We start from the raw sequence: 19,109 nt of genomic DNA, 5'->3' as shown, positions 1-19,109 counted from the left end.
CTTCGTTGCTGCACGTGGGCTTTCTCTAGTTGCAGCGAGCAGGGGCTGCTCTTCGTTGCGGTGCGCGGGCTTATCATTGCAGTGGCTTCTCTTGTTGCAGAGCACGGGGTCTAGGCGCTTGGGCTTCAGTAGCTGTGGCACGCAGGCTCAGTAGTTGTGGCTCGCGGGCTCTAGAGCGCAGGCTCAGTAGTTGTGGCGCACGGGCTTAGTTGCTCCGCAGCATGTGGAATCTTCCCAGACCAGGGCTCGAACCCGTGTCCCCTGGCAGGTGGATTCTTAACCACTGCGCCACCAGGGAAGCCCCTTGGCTCCTTTATAAATTGGGTTATTTGCCTTTTTATTGTTGAGTTATAAGAGTTCTTGCTTATTCTTGAAACTCCAGTCAAGTTCCCCTCTTCCTGGAAAGCTCTTCCCCCAAATACCCAACATTCTTCAGCCGGACATACATTTGAATTAATCCCTCTGTACCTGGAACCACTACCCTCTGAAAGCCTGGGAACACTTTCTCTCTTTCTGTCCCATGCACCCCTCCTTGCTTTCAACCTGGGTGCTGTGCCCCCCTTTATCCACAACAAGCTCTCCTGTGGTCACGAGAACTCACCTGCTACTTCAGTGAATTTACAGAATCAAGAAAGAACTTGACGACAGGTTCTTTGACCACTGCCACAGATTCACACAGTCTCACTCTGTGCTAGGCACATCGCTTGTCTTATGTGCTCTGAAAGGTATTTATTTATACGCAGGCACAAGTACGACTTCACACTTCTGCTCCCTAACACCAGCAACCTAAAACACCCTTTCTCCTCTCTACAGAAGTGCTACGCATCCTTGCCAGAGTTTTCATAGTCTAGCCCATCCATATAGGCTTCCTCAGCCAGCACAGCTTCAAATGGCCTCTCTCTACTCTGAAATAAACAGTAACCACCTGTACAGTCCATGCATCAATTAATATCCATAGTTTATGAATGCCCCTATATTTTAGAGATAGACCAGGTGAAACCACCCTACCCACAGATGGTGTTAAATAATGTATTAGAACTGCTGGGATGTGCTGATTCAGTAAAGCAGTCCTAGAAGCTACGCACATAACCTCAAAATGCTCTGGGAAATGTCTGGTTAAATAAATAGAACTCAGTTTCTTGTTGCTGATATGGTTAACTGCAGTCCTTCTCAGAGTCTTCGATACAATGATGAACACAGTGAGAATCTCTGAGACAGGGGAAAATGACAGGCAGCGCTTCCAAATTGATTTGACCTTTACAAGAGCACACCTATTAACATCCACCTAACAGTATTTTCCCCGTACTCTGGGAACTGCTGAGCTAATTGGATGGCTGCTCAATTCTATCAGCTGGACAGCAGGAACCACATTTTCTACCCAGGTCAGGAACCAAACTTGCTTTGTTTTAGGATGCCATTCATTGGAAGCCACTATTAACATAACAGGTTACAGGAAGAGAAGAAAGAAACCATACATTAAATGGGTTCATAATTTTTCAGACCCATCTAGATTTTTGAAATTGGAAGATGATGAAATGTGAAAAGAAAAAAAATGGATCTTAGAAATAAGCTAGTACAGTATAAACTGAGTGTTATTTTAAAAGAATCCTCTAGGACAGTTGAGGAAAAGAGCCTTCCAGGAACTGACCATGACTCTCTAGGACCCAGTAACAGCCCTGATGATCCAAGAGAAATAAAGTTATCAAAATGACTGTCTCACAACAAATTTAGCCAAGGGAGCCAAGGTATCAAGTGGTCATGTGCTGAAAAAAGTGAATAACAGTGATAAGAAGCTTCCCCACCCTGGAAAAGAAATCCTCCCAGCAAAAAGTAGGGGTAACACCCAAAATATAAATATCAAGTTATGGAAAAGAATTTTAAAATAGGAATTTTCTGTACTCGTGTTAAGTAGGAGAAACCATTTATATCAGTGATTAGTGCATCTAAAGAATTTCAAGCTGAAGGCTGTGTCTACTGAGGGCTGATTATGGTCAGGAAGACAGGCATGGGCCTTGCAGATTTATCTGCTAGAACACTAAGTGGTACACTTGAGTTTTTGAATAGGTTTCTGATTTACTGATAGGTTTCTCTAGTGCTAATCACTTGAAAACGAAAACAAAGCACAAATGGAAAGCTGAGATAAAGCCTGACAGTCAGCTGGACTCCATTTGGTACAGCAACACAAGAGCCCCTTGGACACACAGTCCACTTGGGTGCTACGTAAACCTTATTTCTGCCCTCGAATATCATCTCGGGAATCTTCCTGACTCCAGCAGGTTCCCGAAGCCTCTCTGATACAAAGCAGCTAAAATTCAAGGCCACAACCTAGGCCACCTTAAGTCATGGTGAACTGTCAGCCCCGGACCATAGCTTAGGGGGCAAGGAAGAGATTAAAGTTGGGTTGTGCCCAAACAGTGCTCGATTATAAACTCAGCTACACAGAGCAGCACTGATACTGCACAGCTGCTCCAAAAAGTTGGGCTTCCCAGCCCTCAGAGAGTGATGGAGGGTCTCCCCCAGTTACAGCCAACACTACCATCCTCTAGAAGGAATGGAAGGCCTTCACCAGATCTGACCACCACAGGACATCTGTCACCTCCCCCCAAGGCCTACGTAAGCTGTCCCTTCAGAGAAAACACCACATTGCAAATTCTTTTTAATCTTGCTCATAAGTGATTCACCTGTTCTCCAATCTTTTTTTTGTTTTATTTTGCAGTACACGGGCCTCTCACTGTTGTGGCCTCTCCCATTGCAGAGCACAGGCTCCAGACACGCAGGCTCAGCGGCCATGGCTCACGGGCCCAGCCGCTCCGCGGCATGTGGGATCTTCCCGGACCGGGGCACGAACCCGTGTTCCCTGCATCGGCAGGCGGACTCTCAACCACTGCGCCACCAGGGAAGACCCCTGTTCTCCAATCTTAAGGTTTAAGCTGCCAGAACTTCTCGAAACCTCCTCTCCACAAACGTCTGAGATCCCCAAAGAAAGGAAATAGGGTAGTTGCTGGATTTATCAATATCAAGGTCACCAATCTCAGCCTATCCAAGAGTATCCTGGAGACCAGAGGCTAAGTATTTCACAGTATGAAAAGAAGGGGGAACTTTTGTGTAAAATTCATTCATTTGAAAAGCAATCAGAATTATCTACACTGGACAATGAGAAGTGGCACAGGTATCAGAAATAGAAAATGCCTCAGGCAAGTTCCTAAAACGGCCTGAAGAAACCCTGCCTCCATACATGACCTGTTAAAATAATGGTGTCTCTGAACAAACACCCTCTCCTACTCTCTCTCACCCCCTAAGTCAATGATTCTATAGCCATGGTCGCTGGACCAGCAGCACTCATCACCTGGAACTAGTTAGAGATGCAAATTCTTGGACCCCCTTCCCCTCACGCTAGACACAGAGCATCAGAGGCTCTGGCAATGCGGCCCAGCTAGCTGTGATGTAACAAGCCCTCAGGGGGACTCTGATGCTCCGGTTTGAGAACCACTACCCTAGGATCAGGGAAGGTGCAGCACCTGGGGGGGAGGAGGGGTCAGGAGCCTGATTAATCCCTTATTAACTGAGTGAGAGACATCTCACCTGTTCTTGCCTCTGATCAGCATTGGCCCTCAAGCTCACAGTCTGATTCCACTGATGAGGGGTTGAGTCCCTAGTTCAAGGTCACTGTTAGAGACCATGCCAGAGCTCCAGCCCCAGGTCTGCTGACTCCTTCATCAACCTTGGATCTCAAACTGGGGCCTTGTTAACATGTCAGTTCTGGGGCCCAGGATTCTGAACATTGATGAGGCACCCCACCACGCTCCCATCTCCTAAACTACACCTCGCTGCCTCCTTCAGATAAATACAAGGACTGGAGCCTCAACCCTTAAAATCAAAAGAGAGATGGATTTAAGGGAAGAGAAAAAAGAAGATAAAGAGCGACTTCCAAAGCCCTGAGAAACCAAACCTTTTGGTAAGGAGTGGGTGGAGGAGAGAAGATTCAGGCAGCTTGTTACATTTAAAAGAAGTAGTTAATTCAAAAAAAAAAACTGAGTAAAGAGCACAGCCACAGGAAAACACAATTGGTGCTTTAAAGTTTTCTTAGCACTTCTGATGCCCATTATCTCCCCCAAGTCTCACAACAACCCTGCAATGAAAGGAGATAAGGCCACTATTATCCCCATTTGACAGAAGAGAAAACTGAAGCTCATTAGTGTCCAACAATTTGTCAGTTAGCATAGTAATCCGACTGTAAACCTAAATCTTGACCTCAGGTCTATCTCACTCTAGAACCTGTGTACCAACACCAGGTGATTTCCACATTTGGAAATCTGCCCCAAAGCAGATTCCCACCCCCACCCTCAGGAAAAAAGCAAAGAGAAGAACATGTAGCAGAAATGGTGATTCCCTAAAACATAGTACTTGAGCAGTGTGTGGGTTCTCCTTTAAGATCTTAACACACAAACCCAACAGCCAAGGTGTTCAGCCAAAAGACGGGAGGAAAAAAAGAGGCATATTTCTAGCCTGCATAATCATTTCTGGACCAATTCCCACTAGCAGCCTCGGAGGTGAACAGCGGCTCACTGCCAGGCTGAAGCTCCTCCACCCCCCGGTTATGACAGAGCAGCTCTGACTCGTGTGCAGGCAAAACCCCAAAACTCAAAACAAGAAGTGAAAAAAGTGGAGCTAGGAGAACGGTCAGCATCCTCCACATTCTCGTAATCCACGTAAGGCCAGTTCCAGGGTCCTGGAGTCCCCTGGAACGCACTCTTAGGAGATGGTGGGACGAAGTGGACATTCTTGTGGACCCACCGCCCCTACTCCTTCCCACCCGGCCCCTGAGGAAGAATAACCGAAAGGGGAGGGGGCTCGTTATGAAGTCCTGGGGCTGGAGCCCAAGCCAGATACAGCCCAGGTATCCTCTCCTAAGGAACAGTATGTCAACCCAAACTCTCCACCTGGCCTTCCCCTCCAGGTCCTGTCCTCTGCGAAGATGAGCCGGGTGGGGTTGGTGGGGTGTTGTAAAGCTGAGAAAAGACTAGAGGAAAAATCAGGCCATCCACCTACCCCACGTTCACCGCCATGTGTGTGAGGCTCCATTCCAGTGCGCACCGTAAGCACTAACTCAGAACCGGGCGCCCTTGGCCACGTCTGAGGTTGAGAAGGGGGCGTCGCCCAGCTAAGCGTCCCGGAGGCAGGGAGCCATTCCCGCCCGGACAGCCTACCTCAGATTTGGCAGGAATGATTTTCCTAGAAGCCAGCCAGGGAAGCGAAGATCTGGGTGATTCGTAGATTTCAGCCGGGGGCGGAGGAACTTAGCCCAGGGGCGCAGCTCCTCCACACTGGGGGCCTCGGGGCGGCACCCGCGGGGCTATCCTACCGCGGACACAGTGAGGAAAGAAGGGCTCCATCCTCAACTTTCTCGGGTGAAACTGCTCGGCTCTGCGGCTTGCCCAGCCCTGCCCGCACATCGGGTCCCAGGTTTGGGGAGAACCAGGGACCCGAGTCCCTCTCGGCGCGCACAACGCAGCTGCGCCCGAGCGCGCGGCCCCCTCTCCCGTCGCCCGCCAACTTGAAAGCATCTCCCTGGGCGCCTGCCTACTCCCTCTGCCCCGCAGCGGCGTCCCCGACCCGGCCACGCGCCTCAGACCCAGCGCTGGGCACCCCAAACGCCGCAGCTTCTGCAGCCGCATCCTCCACCCTCCGCAACCCCCGGCCTGGCCTCTGCCTCACTCGCCTGGTTCCCCACGCCCCGGCCCTACCTTGCAGCCCGGTTCGTGCCCCGGCAGTGCCAGTGCGCTGCACGCGTCCCAGCCCGCAAGGCTCCTCCCCAGGAGCTGCCCCGCGCGGGGCTCCGGGCTCCGGACAAGGCTCGGCCGGCCCGGGTGCTGGGTAGCCGCCGCTCGCGGCTGCCGCGCCGGCTCCAGCTGCCGCGCGCAAGGGGGAGGGGGGGAAACTCCCGGCAACTCCAACTCCGGGCGCTGGAGCTCCAGCTGCAGCCGCGCGCCCGCCCGCCGCCGAGTGCTAGCGCCTGCGAAGCGAAGCTGCCCGTGCGGCCGCCTCTGAGCATGCCCAGTGCCGCCGTGGGCGAGCCCCAGCGCCCTGGGCCGGGGCAGATGGCCGAGCTGGGGGCCGGGGACCCGCCCCGAGCTCCGGAGCGCCTTGGGTGGGGGAGGGAGGGAAGGGCCGGGGCCAGGGAGGGGACCCTGGAGCAAAGGGCGGGGGAGAAACAGTGAAGGAGGAGGGCCTTGCAAGTTTCACGGGTCGTGGGAAGTTTGTGGGTGAGAAAGGCGAGCTGCTTCTGTGAGCCTCTGCAAGCCTAGAAAGGACAACAAGGAAACATTATTCTCCCGAGAAAACAAGTGGACCCAGCAGATTGGTTTTATCCAGTGCACTCGTTGCTTCAAGCCTAGGGTCGCCAAAAAAGAGCGAATAGGGCCTGGCCGGCAATGTGAGTGAGTGAAACGGGTAGCAGGCGGCGAACTGGAGAGAGCTCTGAAGGCAGAGCCACTGGGCTGCAAACTCCCGTTGGTATCCTGGAAGAATCGGGGCCTGCTTTGGCTAGAGTTTCTGATTTTTTTTTTCAAGAAATGACAGAGATTTCGATTTTTTTTAATGTAAAATATCCTGGTTTTTCAATCTTGATAACTAATTCAGATTTTAAAAAGCACTCAGGACCAAACAAAATATATTTGAGTTCCTTCTCTGCCCAACCCCACAGCCAGCCAGTGTGAGGACTGTGATTTCTGCGTTCTTTTACCAAAGAGCAGCTGAGTGCCCACTGTGCTTTGGGAAGGCGCTGGCGAGTATCCGAGATGATTCAGATTGCCATCAAAGTACGACCAGTTACTAAGGGAAGTAGGTTTTCCAGACAGAAGAGGGTTACAGATAAATGCTGAGGCATTCAAGAAGAGAAGATACTGATACTAATGTGGAAAGGGGTGTGAGAACTGACTCTTGGGAAACATCTTTAATAAAAGTACCCAAGTGGAAAGTCACCGTAGGATCCATAACAGAACTCTGCTGAGGCATTTTTGGAGTCTGAAAAAGGAAAAAAGGGAAAACCAGTAATATGACCCTGTCTTTATTTTAAATTTTGATATTTTTCATTTTTTGTATTAATTTTAAAAATACTGCATTAAAACATTTATCTTGATGATTGGGTTCTTTGATGTCCCGTTAAACTGTGTAGCCCGCCTCATCCTAGCCCAGGCCCTGCTGGGGTGTCAGATGGTGGTACCCCGGTCTGCTTGATTAAAAATATAAGGGGCAAGAGACACCATACTGACATGGGAAAGAGAGCTGGAGTAGTGGATGGGGGCTGAGGCAGAGGACTTGGGTGCCATTTTGTAGAACCTGAACTTCATTTTGTAGGCTGTGTGGAGCTCGCAGATGCGGGGGGGAAGAAAGTGACAATCAGAACTGAACTCTAGGAAGATGGGCTGGACTGCAGACCCAGGAAGGTGGTTTGGAGGGGGAGAATGGGAGAAATGGGGATACCTAGGGCATATTCATGGTTGTGGTTTTTTTGGAAGTCAGAGGGATTTCCCTAATAAATTCATGTGTCTCTGCTTATTTCTTGTGGTAGGGCTAGCTTAACGCCAACAGGTAGGGCTGCTGCATCTAAGCCTCAGCCATTTTCTACCAGGTTTCCATGGGCAAATGGCTCCACTTCTAACCTGCACTTTTGTCATCTGTGAAATGGAAAACAGTTCTCAGCGTTTTTTGAGAGGATTTAGAGCAGCAATGTATGTCTAAGGGCTTTGAAAACTGAGAATTTAAGCAAATATAAGGCATTGTTCTTATCTACACATCATCTATATGAAATCTGAATTTAAACAAGGAAGCTCTATAGCTTTACAAAAATTGTCTTAAGTAGTAAGCATCTTTGATTTAGCAAGCTCTCTCTCTGTGTTTAGGATTCTGTTACAAGTCTTCAGAATCAGCTTTTGGGTAATTTAACGATTTTGTGAATTAAAATGTCTCTGTTTAGAAAGAAATAGGTGAGGGAGATTAAGAGGTACAAACTTCTAGTTGCAAAATAAACGAGTCACAGGTATGAAATGTACAGTGTGGGGAATATAGTCAATAACTATGTAATATCTTAGGATGGTGACAGATGGTAACCAGACTTATGGTGATCATTTTGAAATGTATAGAAATAGCAAATCACTATGTTGTGTAACAGGAACCAACATAGTGTTATAGATCAATTATACTTCAGAAACAAACTCATAGAAAAAGAGATCAGATTTGTGATTACCAGAGGCCAGGGGTGGGGGGAAGGGGAATTGGATGAAGGTATTCAAGAGGCACAAACTCTCAGTTATAAGACAAATAAGTACTAGGTATGTAATGTAAAACATGATAAATATAATTAATACTGCTACACGTTATATATGAAAGTTGTTAAGGGAGCAAATCCTAAGAGTTCTTAATCACAAAGAATTCTGTACCCATATGAGATGATGGATGTTCACTGAATTTACTGTGATAATCCTTTCATGATTAAGTCAAATCATTATGCTGTATACCTTAGACATACACAGTGCTATATGTCAATCCTATCTCAGTAAAACTGGAAGGAAAAAAAGTCCCTGTACTAGTTTCTATTGTCACCTCCCTTCTACCACCTTCCTTTTTTTAATCTTCCTTTTTACCTTTTATTTTCTCAGTATTGCAGATCCCCCACCCCACCCTGCTCCATGACTACCCTCTAGCTCACCTACGGGTCATGGTGTAGTCCTGCCTCAGCCAGACACCTGGGACTTCCCTCAGTGCCCTGGGGGATACTCCCTGCAGGTGAGCTCATTGGTTGCTGCATTCAGGAAGAACAGACCACTGCTTATCTATGGGAAGCATTTTAAGCATGCAGAACTCTCAAAGAAAAAAAAAATACCTGGTGTTTACATAAGCTTTCCAGAAGTTATGGAAAGGAGGAAGTACCTAGCCGAGGACCTATCACATAATAGGTAATTAGAAATATTTGCAGCATAAATAGCAATTTCCATCATCAAAATCTTCGGTATCTCTGTTCCACCTCCCACAGTTCCTGAGAATTACTTTTAAAAATCACAACAGTGGGGCTTCCCTGGTGGCGCAGTGGTTGAGAGTCCACCTGCCGATGCAGGGGACACGGGTTTGTACCCGGTCCGGGAAGATCCCACATGCCGCGGAGTGGTTGGGCCCCGTGAGCCATGGCCACTGAGCCTGCGCGTCCGGAGCCTGTGCTCCGCACCGGGAGAGGCCACAACAGGGAGAGGCCCTGTGAAAAAATAATCACAACAGTGATAAGGTTGTACAGAAGAGCAAGAACAGGATGTAAACATTTGTAAAGGGAGGGACTCTGTACTTTTAAAGTAAAATGCTTTGTCTACTTAAATTTTAAATTAATTGTATTTGTTTTTTAAATATTTTTAGTAGTAGTAGTAGTAAATAATACATGATATTAAAAAGAAGCTCAATGCAAAAAGAGCCCAGTAAAGAGAAAAAAGCAAGTTTCTCTCCCCAAGAACTACTATTGTTATCAGTTTCTTGCATATAATTACATAAATACCCGATGAGCATGAGAGCAAGCATAGTTGGCTTTTTTCCTTAAAGTCTGATCATAAAACTATAGAATTGAAAAATACCTTATATAGCTCATCTAGATACCAAATTACAGACTTTTAAATGACTATTATATTTTGGAATAGAAAAGGAAACCATGAGAGCAGTTTTCTCTTATGGCACATGTCAACTCATGGTCATAAGGACACCAGATCACGCGGTGAAACCCTCCTTCTGAGCATTGAGTGGTACAAGAAAAAATTGAGTTCACCTAGAGTTCTCCTGAAACCCATAACGCCCACTGTCAACCTCAACCTAAAACACCCACAGGTTTAGATATCCTAGGTTGCCCAGGGCTGTAGAAGGAGGTACTGTCTAAATAACAGTTGGAATGAAGTGACATGGACAAAGAGAGCTTGACCTAGGGAATTGTGCATTATAAATCACTGCCTTTTTTTTTTTTTTTTTTGCGGTACGCGGGCCTCTCACCGCTGTGGCCTCTGCGGCTGCGGAGCACAGGCTCCGGACGCGCAGGCCCAGCGGCCATGGCTCACGGGCCCAGCCGCTCCGCAGCACGTGGGATCTTCCCGGACCAGGGCACAAACCCGCGTCCCGTGCATCGGCAGGCTGACTCTCAACCACTGCGCCACCAGGGGAGCCCTATAAATCACTGTCTTTAAGAGCATCACTATGGTATAGCATCATCAGTCACAGTATGTCTTCAAGTCTAGCAAAATCTGCATTAAAAAAAAAAAATCCTTCTATACAGCATAACTGACAGCGTTCTAAATTCTTCATTCCAACCATGTGACTTCAGGTAAGTCTCAGTTTATCAGCTTTTAGGTTGATCCATATGAAACTGCCATTTCTTTTGGTCACAGTTACTTGAATATTGGCAATTTCATATGGTTCAATCAACCAAAAATGATACATTGTTTTTAGACCTGAAAGGCTCTTTCCTTTAAGTTGGTTGGCATACCATTCATTTTCCCACAAGAGCTGTGTCACTAAACCAGCTCAGAGAAGCCTATTTAATATTTGTGGGTTTTAATGGTACCAGAGTTGGGCCCAGCCTGTACAAAAGGGTCAGAAAGGAGGACATTTCTCTTCCTCTGTTGATGAGTACAGCACCAGTCTTGGTTGGTCTGAAAATAGGTAAAAATAATCTTTAGCTCCTTTTGTGCCTTTTCCCCCACTATTCTCCCCAAACATCTCCTAGGTGTCTTTACTGCATACCCCTATCTCACCCAGATTGGCTGTTGCTTTCTAGTGTTAAAAATCAGTATTCCTTTAGTATACTACAAGTTAGAACTAAATAAAATAACTTGATTAAACTAAATCACACTTATCTGTGGAAGACTATCAACCTTCCCAAAGATATATGTAATTTTAAGAGTACTTTGTGGTCCCAAAGGGACATTTCCATAATAAAATTCCAGAGAATGAAAAGTGACAAAAGAAACAATTCTGGTCGTGAGGGGTAGAAACAATATATTGAGGACAAGGAATTTTTTTTAGTTCTGTTCCCTATCATTCTATAGTTTATAATTTCTTTCCATCCTTCTTCTTCAACACTATGGTTTCTTTTGAAGTTTGGGGGGTTTTTACGCTTTCCACAGTGGTTCCCCTGGCAATAGCAGTGAGCATCCCCAGGCTAGGATAGGTCTGTGGCTCTTGCATGTATGTATCATTTGTAGATTGGGAATAAAACCTCTCATTTCCAGTGACATGGATATGGTGGGGTCTGGAAGACCTGCAGAATTCAGTGGGCTAGTGGAGCTTATGCTTGGGATCCTATTCTGTTTCCCACACAATTAGTCTTGGTTCGTGCTTTTACTTTTTAAGGTTTCTAGCCGGTTTATAACTGGAGTTTGTAAGGTTGGATCTTAACAAACGGTACCGCGAAACAGAGGAAAGCTTGAAGTGAGCTTTATTAGGGAGCGCTCCTGGGCGAGGTTCACTGGTCCGAGAGAAAGGGGCCAGAGAAGTCGCACCCGGGCGAGGGTTGGGCAAGATTTTATAGGGGAAGAAGGGAAAGGGGTGTGGAGAATCTGGGAGGGCGCAGGTTATTCCTTATTTGGTGGTCTTTTCCGGTATCCTGGGGGACCGTTAGTCCCGCCCCTCGAAAGACAGGAAGGCTGGGCTGGGTTCAAAGTCCCCAGGTCAGTTCCTGGAACTGGGTGGTCCGGAATGTCTCCAGGGCAATTTCTGGAACTGGGTGGTCCGGAGTGTCTCCAGGGCAGTTTCTGGAACTGGGTGGTCCAGAGAATTTCGGTCTGATGCAACCTGTGAATCTGATTGTGTTCCCCTGCCTCGGGCCAGTTGGCCTTACAGAGTTCACCTTTTTTTGACTGAGTTGCCGTGGGACAACACTCTGTCCCTAATTTACTAAGCTTCTGGTTTCTTTCTCTCCTATGTTTTTGAGAGCCAGGGTAAATATTAACTATTGACATGAAATATGGTGGAACGGAGTCCACTGCCATTCACTGTAAGAGAACATTACTGAGAGGCATGGCAAACTGCCCTTCTCATTCTTCCCTTTCATATTTATTGGTCTTCTGTTTTCCTCAGAGCTTCTTTCTGCTTCTCTAATGATACTACTTTATCCCCTAAGCTACTTCAGCTTTCATATACCAACATATAGATAAGACATAGGCTAAAACAAGAAACAGTTTCTTGAAAGAAATGAAACCAAAGAAGTTTTAGTCTTGCAACAAGACTTGGTTACATTCCGGACTTGGTTGCTCTTTTATTAAACTACTGCAGGCCATGGGAGAAAGGACATGAATTTTATTTTAGACAGATCGAGTTTGAACCTCTGCTTCAACTCCTTCTTGTTTATAACCTTGGGCAAAGTCTAAATACTACATTTCTTATCTCCAAAAAATGCATATTACTATCCACTTATGGCTTCAGTTAGAGAATTAAATGGGAATACGTATGTAATACACTAAGCACAGTACCTGGCCCACAGCAAGTGCTGAATAAATATTACTTCCAACCCATCTTGGTAACTTCCAGAAAAATGGGAGGGGGAAACCAAAAGAGTGTTTTAGATTTCCAATCTGAGCTGTTTCTAAGAAGCACTGCCTCTGCTATAGCAATCATATTTTATCCCCATAGATGCAGTATAGCATTCCTGTTTTCACAAAAACAATTTTACTTATATAGAAAGTGCTTTTCACAAAATTTCCACCTTCTCCTGTCCAGGTGTCCTAGTGTTGCCACCTATTACTATATTTCCAAAGAAAAGGCCTAAGGTGGGAAGCGGGGGGATGGAGAAGGGGTATTAAAAGTTTAGCGATTTCATCATTTGTACTTATTAAGTTAGGACTCAGGATTTACTAAGACGTTATACAGATACATAAGTTTAAACAGTGACTAGTTCTGAATTTCAATCACAAATAGTCAAGTATGACTCCTCTTATCTCTTGACTTGCTTGAATTAAAAATCTGGAAGTATATAGCCAAAAAATAAAAGTCCGCTAAGACAATTACGATCACCTTTTGCTGCAACAGAGCTCCCACCTTAACTCAGACCTGGTTTGTTGTGTTAAGTTCAGAGTTTGGTAGACTGAATCATCCTAATTCCTCCTTCCTTTATTCAGCAATGTTTTTGAAAGACCTATTTTTGTTTTCAAATGACTTTCTCCACCAAGATCCAGAAAAGCTGCTAGGCTTTGAGCGAACAAAGAATCCCTTCTTCTGCCTGGTCACACAGAGCTGCTATCTCTCCCCAAGTCTCTGTGCTGCTAGTTTGGAGGATAGAATGATGCAATCCATTCACAGTCTGAGGACAGGTCATCTCTATTGCATCCAGCAGCTCTTTTCCTTCTGTTTGTTATGGCCCCTGAGCCCTGCCAAAGACTAACAGTGAAAGAAGCTCTTGCTGCTGTGTCCCCAGAAGGTTTTCAGGCCATGCAGACCTGCCCAGCCATAGGTGGCCCTGTAATTCCCTGTTGCTGCTGCCTCACCTTGGAAACGTGCAGCTCAGGACTTTGCTAATCAAAGTGCACTTTTCAGACTAGCAGCTTCAGCATTACTTGGGAGCTTGTTAGAAATGCAGATTCCTGTCTACCCAGACCTGGTGAATTACAAGACTGTAATTCATTTGTACATTAAAGTTTAAGGAGCACTGCCCTAGGACACCTAGCCAAGAAAGACAAGGAGAAAATAAAAGGCACTTTAATGGTGAAATCTATTTCCTTTGTCCTGGATGCCCTTTCTTACTCCAATCTGCAGGCCTCATCTCTGCGTATCTAAATCCTACCCTGTTTTTCTCTGAGCTGTCTGAAATTCCTGCTCTGTGGAAATCTTTACTGATTCTGTCAGCCAGAGGCATCTCCCACTCATTTACCTGGATCTTCCCTTTGGCTCTTAGCAGGTCTGTTTACACTGTACAAGTATGTTTGCATGAGTCTAATCCATCCTGCTTGAGGCTTGAGATTCACCAGAACCTTCTTTATATCCTCTAGAGTGTCTAGCACAGTGGGCCATGGGAAAGAAAAAAAAAAGCGTATTTATTAATCGAAAGGAAGGAAGGAAGGGAGAAAGGGAAGAAAGAAATCCATTAGTGAAGTAAATGTTTCTGAAAAACTGAGTTCAGCCCCAGGTGTGGACTTGAGCCTGTTTGAAACAGGAATTGAAAAGAGCCCCAATACACTGGGCATGGAACTGTCATAGTTTCCAGAGCTAACTGGACTGGATTAGATTCAAGTCCACCCCATCACAGCACTCACCATCTGGAACTGGCCCAAAGCAGGCCTCTTTCTGGAATAGAATCACAATTCTGTCTGCTAGGGCCTTGACCCCTAGCTTTTAAAAAGTATGCTGTGGGCTCTGAAAGGAATACCTCTTCAGCCACTTTCTGTCCTAGGTCTATTCCCACTTGAAAGTTAATATACTCATTTTTTTCTTTAAAAAAAGTATGTTAAAAATATATTTCAGATTCTAATATCTTTTCTTTAAAAAGAAATCTTATTGAAAAAATATTTAGTGTTCCTAATTCAAGTTTTTGTAATGCATCCTTTAGTAAAGGCAATGAGTTTCTGGCTGCAAGTTACAAGTTAAAAGAACAAGTCATTTTATTACTCTTGATAGCTGAGTCAATGAAAAACCTTGACTCTAGATCAGATGTCATATTCACAATAAACATATCTTCCCAACAGACATCCTGGTGTCATTATAATTTTACCACACACAAAATATAATGGGAAATGTTCCTAGGATTTAAGGACTTATAAGAAATTAGACTTTACTAGTGTCAATACTGTTGTGACTCATAAAATGAATAGATGACCCACATGCTGAGACTTTGTTGTAGGAATGGAGTTCACAAAGGGGAGACATGTTTTCTTTGATAAGCGTTTAAAAGGTTTGACCAGGGCTTCCCTGGTGGCGCAGTGGTTGAGAGTCCGCCTGCCGATGCAGGGAACACAAGGTTCGTGCCCTGGTCCGGGAAGATCCCACGTGCCGCGGAGCAGCTGGGCCCTTGAGGCACGGCCGCTGGGCTTGCGCGTCCGGAGCCTGTGCTCCGCAGCGGGAGAGGCCATAGCGGTGAGAGGCCCGCGTACCGCAAAAAAAAAAAAAAAAAAAAAAAAAAAAGGGTATGGGTTGCATTTTTGGATGATGAAAAAGTTCTGGAACTACTTAGTGGCGATGATTATACAACACTGTGCTAAATGCTGCTATACACTTTAACATGGTTAAAATGGTAAATGCCAGGTATCGTACCACAGTTTGAAAAATCAGGCCAAAAAAAAAAAAAAGAATAGTAGGATCAATGAAAAAGGCACAAATATTCCACTTCAGAAGTATGTTTAATCAGAAAAATATATTTAAATTATTCTTCCAGTACTGCTATTGATTTCGTGAGGTAACTCTGCCACATCCAGTTTAATAAGCATGTCTTATTAAGGTTGTTATCGGCAGTCATACTTCACACCGAACAGAAATGCTGAAATGAGCATAGATGGTCATTTGCCTTCAAGTAGCTTTCAATTTTATAGGGAATAAAGATAGCTAATAAAAATGTCTAATACAAGACAGAGTGTCAAAAAAGCTATGTAAGAGAGGTGAACATGGCGCTAAGGAAGTGAAGAGGATAATTAGTTATTGGAGAAAGCATCGGGGATGCTGAGGCTTTGTACTTGACCTTCAAGGGTGAGTGTGATTCTGGCAATCACATAAGATGCTAACGGAGTCGATCTAAGTGAAGGGAAGAAGATGAGAAAAATTACAGAGCGAAGAAATAAAAGGTGGTTGTTACGGGGAACAGGGAGTAGCCACGCTTGCCTGGGGGCCATGGTTTAGTAGGCCAAATGATGGAAGTTAAGGTTGAGGAGGTATCAAGGACTTGCAGGATAGAACTGAAGACACTGAGAGTCTGAAGGTGATTTAGAAGTAATTTTTTCCAGCTTTCTGTCTACAAAATGGATCTTTCCTACAGCACCTAACAAGAGGCCATTCAGTCTCTTTTGGAATTCCTCTAGTGACTCAGAAGTCACCAACTTCTAAGACAGCCTGGACTGCTGTTAGATGACTAAAATTTTTAGAGTTCTTGTATTGATTGAAAATCTGCCTGCCCACAATGTCTATCTATTTATTTTAGTTCTGCCTCCTAAAATGATGTTTTTTCATATCAGCTCTTCTAGTATTTAAGTCAGGAAATATGTTCTCCTTTTTTGCTTCTCTTTTCTAATTTAGATATTCCTGGTTGCTTTAATTGTTTCTTTTATGACATGCTTTTTAAGACTCCTGCAATTATTATTCATCTGTTCTCTGTAAATTCCTGCATTCCTATGTCAGTGTAGCAATCAATACCAGATTTGTTTCTCTAGGTCTGGTCTAAGTACCATCACTTCTGCTTCTAATACAGCCTGAGGTTCTATTCAGGTTCTGGCAGGCACGTCACCAACTTAACATATATTAAGCTTAAGGTCAATTAACACCTGCCTAAAATTGTTTTGGGGAGTGCAAATATTAAGTCAGTTTTCCCAATCCAGTACTCAAATGTTGAACTTCTAAATTTATCATTTAAAAATTTCATTGTGTTAGATTTGTCCTATAATTATATACTATGAGCACATTTAGGATCCTGATTCTGTGGTCTGGTATACTGGCTTTTCTACTATCTTCTTGCCATTCATTAATTTGGTAAGCATGCTTTTGATGTTGACATTCAAAGCATTAATAAAATATTTTAGAGAACATTGTAGAAGATATAATTCTAAACAAACCACTCTATTTTCCCTACCAGGTAGACTTCAGTCATTAATTGGTCACCCCTAATTAGAAAGAAATGGTCATTGAACTAATTATGAATTCAGCCAGGTATATTTTCATTGGCAAATATTTTAGTATTTTGTTTACAGATTTTATTATGAAGCTTATTTTTTAACTGCATTGCCAAAATTAACACAGTGTCTTTGGAGTTAAGATTTTGGGACTGGCATCCAACACAGCCAGCTACTAGCCATGACCTTAGGAAAATTGTTTAATTTCTCTGTGCTTCAGTTTCCTCGTCTACAAAATGTGCGTAAAAATGCTACCTATTTTTTTTTTTGTATTAAATGAACTATTGTTTAGCATAGTAAAAATAAGAAGACATTAATTATTATTATGGTGGCTTTTAAATATATCCACAAATTCTTTGATATTTCTTGCTCCAAGAAGTGAAGCTTAGTGTTTTTCCCCTTGAGTGTGGGTTGGTCTTAGTGACTTCTAACCAATAGACTGTTCATCGTTTTTCCATAGAAAAGCACTGTGGCTACCTCCTTGCTGTCTCTTGGACTGCTCACTCTAGGGGATGTTAGCTGCCATGTCTTGAAGAGTGTGTTATTTTTCTATTTCTGTGCAACAAATCACTACAAATTTAGCAGCTTAAAACGGCACCCATTTATTACCTGGGTCAGGATTCCCACGTAGCCTGGCTAGGTTCTTCTCAGGGCCATTAAGTGTTTTTGAACAAGGATATTATATGTAGAATATGCTTGCAGAAGGCAACTTGAGTTAAAAAAAATAAAATAAAAATCCACAGAGGAAAACTGGAAGTAGGGAAGTATTTGGGTTGCTATCTAATAGTTCAGGATGGAAATAATGATTGTTCCCAAGTTGCCAATGTAGCAGCAGGACTGGATAGAGAGATTGGAAGGGAAAACCACTGAGGAAATAGAACCTACTGGATTTAGCAATTTGAATTACTATCAAGCATGGATGTCAAGTCCTGGGACTTTAGGGCTCAAGAGATATAAAGAGGGGGAGACAGAGATAAACATTTGACCCTTGAGCAACTTAGGGGTTAGGGACACTGACCCTGCATGCAGTCAAAATCCATGTATAGCTTTATAGTTGGCCCTCTGTATCCATGGTCCTGCATCCATGGATTCAATCAACTTCAGATCCTGTAGTAAATATTTATAGAAAAAAATCCACATGTAAGTGGACCCAGCAGTTCAAATCCATGTTGTTCAGGGGTCAACTGCATATGGAGATTTGTTCAATGGTGGTAATTGTTCAAGTCGTGTATGGATGACACCCCATGGGAGGGTTTAAGGAACAAATAAAGCTGAAAGAAGAATGTTAGAAGATATTTAAATTTAGAAGTGCTGCAGATATAAAGTCATAGACAGACAGAAATGAGGCATTTTAAAAAGTAGAAGGAGAGCGATAAGAGTTCAGTGAGAGACAAGAGTTTCAAAAGGAAGGAGGCGAGTAATATCAATTTATGCCCTATCTTAAGGTTAGAGAGGGTGAGGACCAAGAAGTTAAACTACAATGAATTTAAAAGAGTATTGTATTCTTCTAGAAGTTTGATAGTTTCAGTTCTTACATTTAAGTCTTTAATCCATTTTGGATTTATTTTTGAATATGGTGTGAGAAAGTGGTCCAGTTTGATTCTTTGGCATGTAATTTTCCAGTTTTCCCAATACCATTTTTTGAAGAGGCTGTCTTTCCCCCACTGTATATTCTTACCTCCTTTGTTGTAGATTAAATGTTCATATAAGTGTGGCTTCATTTCTGGGCTCTGTATTCTGTTCCATTGATCTATGTGTCTATTTTTGTGCCACTACCAAACCGTTTTGATTACTATAGCTTTCTGGTATAGTGTTAAATCAGGGAGCATGATACCTCAATGTTTGTTCTTCTCTCAAGATTATTTTGGCTATTCAGGGTCTTTTGCACTTCCATACAAATTTCAGAATTATTTGTTGTAGTTCTATGAAAAATGCCATTTGTATTTTGATAGGGATTGCATTAAATCTGTAGATCCCTTTGGGTAGCATGGTCATTTTAAGAATTTTAATTCTTCTAATCCATGAACATGGTATATCTTTCCATCTGTTTGTATCCTTTTCAATTTCTTTTATCAGTGTCTTACAGTTTTCTGACTAGAGGTTTTTTATCTCCTTAGTTAGATTTATTCTTAGGTATTTTATTCTTCCTGATGTGATTGTAAATGGGATTGTTTTTTTAATTTCTCTTTCTGATAGTTCATTGTTAAGTGTAGAGAAAGGCAACAGATTTCTGTATATCAGTTTTGTATCCTGCAACTTTATCAAAGTTGATGAGTTCTAGTA

At 43.9% G+C, this 19,109-nt stretch overlaps 1 protein-coding gene across 1 annotated transcript in view; it reads right to left on the bottom strand.

The window, feature by feature from the left end:
* The window catches only part of STXBP6 (syntaxin binding protein 6), a 265,295-nt gene extending 259,321 nt beyond the window's left edge, over positions 1–5,974 (bottom strand). Inside the window, exon 1 of the mRNA XM_024769184.1 lies at positions 5,745–5,974. The gene's annotated coding sequence lies outside the window, so the exon portion shown is untranslated. The remainder of the gene's footprint in view (positions 1–5,744) is intronic.
* Positions 5,975–19,109: the final 13,135 nt, after the last annotated feature.

The sequence above is a fragment of the Neophocaena asiaeorientalis genome, unplaced genomic scaffold (assembly GCF_003031525.2).
Source record: "Neophocaena asiaeorientalis asiaeorientalis breed wild unplaced genomic scaffold, Neophocaena_asiaeorientalis_V1.1 scaffold144, whole genome shotgun sequence".
NCBI classification, from domain to species: Eukaryota; Metazoa; Chordata; class Mammalia; order Artiodactyla; family Phocoenidae; genus Neophocaena; species Neophocaena asiaeorientalis.
Note: the sequence above shows the minus strand (reverse complement) of the source record. Positions and strands in the feature narration are given on the sequence as shown.